The 2,500-nt window shown below is 45.5% G+C and overlaps 3 non-coding genes and 6 pseudogenes across 3 annotated transcripts; all 9 read right to left on the bottom strand.

Moving 5' to 3' along the window:
- Positions 1-208: 208 nt before the first annotated feature.
- LOC142110811 (5S ribosomal RNA) lies at positions 209-327 on the bottom strand. The gene has a single exon (XR_012680747.1). It is a non-coding gene; the product is annotated as a 5S ribosomal RNA (ribosomal RNA).
- An 83-nt stretch (positions 328-410) lies between these two features.
- On the bottom strand, positions 411-529 carry LOC142109791 (5S ribosomal RNA). The gene has a single exon (XR_012680446.1). It is a non-coding gene; the product is annotated as a 5S ribosomal RNA (ribosomal RNA).
- Positions 530-929: 400 nt separating this feature from the next.
- Positions 930-1,048, bottom strand: LOC142110351 (5S ribosomal RNA; annotated as a pseudogene).
- A 282-nt stretch (positions 1,049-1,330) lies between these two features.
- Positions 1,331-1,449, bottom strand: LOC142110022 (5S ribosomal RNA; annotated as a pseudogene).
- Positions 1,450-1,529: 80 nt separating this feature from the next.
- Positions 1,530-1,648, bottom strand: LOC142110794 (5S ribosomal RNA). The gene has a single exon (XR_012680730.1). It is a non-coding gene; the product is annotated as a 5S ribosomal RNA (ribosomal RNA).
- Positions 1,649-1,728: 80 nt separating this feature from the next.
- Positions 1,729-1,847, bottom strand: LOC142110285 (5S ribosomal RNA; annotated as a pseudogene).
- Positions 1,848-1,929: 82 nt separating this feature from the next.
- Positions 1,930-2,048, bottom strand: LOC142110090 (5S ribosomal RNA; annotated as a pseudogene).
- Positions 2,049-2,290: 242 nt separating this feature from the next.
- Positions 2,291-2,409, bottom strand: LOC142110550 (5S ribosomal RNA; annotated as a pseudogene).
- Positions 2,410-2,489: 80 nt separating this feature from the next.
- LOC142109925 (5S ribosomal RNA) overlaps positions 2,490-2,500 on the bottom strand; it is a 119-nt pseudogene continuing 108 nt past the window's right edge.

Genomic DNA, 2,500 nt, shown 5'->3' with positions numbered 1-2,500 from the left:
AGAGAGAAAAAAAAAAGGGCCTACAGCACCTGGTATTCCCAGGTGGTCTTGCATCCAAGTACTAACCAGGCCCAGCTCTGCTTAGCTTCCAAGATCAGGCTTGTTCAGGGTGGTGTGGCTGTAGGTATTGGTTTCCTATTGACCTACATCTCTTATACATCTAAAAAACCAGCATTGAAGGAAGCCGGAACAAGAGAGAAAAAAAAAAGGCCTACAGCACCTGGTATTCCCAGGTGGTCTCCCACCCAATTACTAACCAGGCCCAGCCCTGCTTAGCTTCCAAGATCAGACGAGATTGGGCTTGTTCAGGGTGGTGTGGCTGTAGGTATTGATTTACTATTGACCTACATCTTTTATACATCTAAAAACAAGCATTGAAGGAAGCCGGAACAAGAGAGAAAAAAAAAAAAGGCCTACAGCACCTGGTATTCCCAGGTGGTCTCCCATTCAAGTACTAACCAGGCCCGGCCCTGCTTAGCTTCCAAGATCAGATGAGATTGGGCTTGTCCAGGGTGGTGTGGCTGTAGGTATTGGTTTCCTAATGACCTACATCACTTATACATTTTAAAACCAGCATTGAAGTAAGCCAGAAGAAGAGAGAAAAAAAAAAGTACTAACCAGGACCGGACCTGCTTAGCTTTCAAGATCAGATGAGATTGGGCTTGTTCAGGGTGGTGCGGCTGTAGGTATTAGTTTCCTAATGACCTACATCACTTATACATCTCAAAACCAGCATTGAAGGAAGCCAGAACAAGAGAGAAAAAAAAAAGTACTAACCAGGCCCGGACCTGCTTAGCTTTCAAGATCAGATGAGATTGGGCTTGTTCAGGGTGGTGTGGCTGTAGGTATTTGTGCCCTATTGACCTACATCTCTTATACATCTGAAAACCAGCATTGAAGGAAGTCGGAACAAGAGAGAAAAAAAAATATGCCTACAGCACCTGGTATTCCCAGGTGGTCTCGCATCCAAGTACTAACCAGGCCCGGCTCTGCTTAGCTTCCAAGATCAGATGAGATTGGGCTTGTTCAGCGTGTTGTGGCTGTAGCATTTGGTTTCCTAATGACCTACATCACTTATACATCTGAAAACCAGCATTGAAGGAAGCCGGATCAAAAGAGAAAAAAAAAAAGGCCTACAGCACCTGGCATTCCCAGGTGGTCTCCCATCCATGTACTAACTAGGCCTGGCGCCGCTTATCTTTCAAGATCAGACGAGATTGTTCTTGTTCAAGGTGGAGTGGCTGTAGGTATTAGTTTCCTATTGACCTACATCTCTTATACATCTCAACACCAGCATTGAAGGAAGCCGGAAAAAGAGAGAAAAAAAAAAGGCCTACAGCACCTGATATTTCCAGGTGGTCTCCCATCCAAGTACTAACCAGGCCTGGCTCTGCTTAGCTTCCAAGATCAGATGAGATTGGGCTTGTTCAGGGTGGTGTGGCTGTAGGTATTGGTTTCCTATTGACCTACATCTCTTATACATCTCAAAACCAGCATTGAAGGAGGCCGGAACAAGAGAGAAAAAAAAAAGCCTACAGCACCTGGTATTCCCAGGTGGTCTCCCATCCAAGTACTAACCAGGCCCGGCTCTGCTTAGCTTCCAAGATCAGACGAGATTGGGCTTGTTCAGGGTGGTGTGGCTGTAGGTATTGGTTTCCTATTGACCTACATCTCTTATACATCTCAAAACCAGCATTGAAGGAGGCCGGAACAAGAGAGAAAAAAAAAAGCCTACAGCACCTGGTATTTCCAGGTGGTCTCCCATCCAAGTACTAACCAGGCCCAGCCCTGCTTAGCTTCCAAGATCAAACAAGATTGGGATTGTTCAGTGTGCTGTGGCTGTAGGTATTGTTTTCTTATTAACCTACATCTCTTATACATCTAAAAACAAGCATTGAAGGAAGCCGGAACAAGAGAGAAAAAAAAAAAGGCCTACAGCACCTGGTATTCCCAGGTGGTCTCTGAGCCAAGTACTAACCAGGCCCGGCCCTGCTTAGCTTCCAAGATCAGACGAGATTGGGCTTGTCCAGGGTGGTGTGGCTGTAGGTATTGGTTTCCTAATGACCGACATCACTTATACATTTTAAAACCAGCATTGAAGGAAGCCAGAACAAGAGAGAAAAAAAAAAAGTACTAACCAGGCCCAGCCCTGCTTAGCTTCCAAGATCAGACAAGATTGGGCTTGTTCAGGGTGGTGTGGCTGTAGGTATTGGTTTCCTATTGACCTACATCTCTTATACATCTCAAAACCAGCATTGAAGGAAGTCGGAACAAGAGAGAAAAAAAAAAGGGCCTACAGCACCTGGTATTCCCAGGTGGTCTCGCAACCAAGCACTAACCAGCCCCGGCTCTGCTTAGCTTCCAAGATCAGACGAGATTGTGCTTGTTCAGGGTGGTGTGGCTGTAGGTATTGGTTTCCTATTGACCTACATCTCTTATACATCTAAAAACCAGCATTGAAGGAAGCCGGAACAAGAGAGAAAAAAAAATGCCTACAGCA

Source organism: Mixophyes fleayi (genome assembly GCF_038048845.1).
Source record: "Mixophyes fleayi isolate aMixFle1 chromosome 3 unlocalized genomic scaffold, aMixFle1.hap1 SUPER_3_unloc_1, whole genome shotgun sequence".
Classification (NCBI taxonomy): Eukaryota; Metazoa; Chordata; class Amphibia; order Anura; family Limnodynastidae; genus Mixophyes; species Mixophyes fleayi.
Note: the sequence above shows the minus strand (reverse complement) of the source record. Positions and strands in the feature narration are given on the sequence as shown.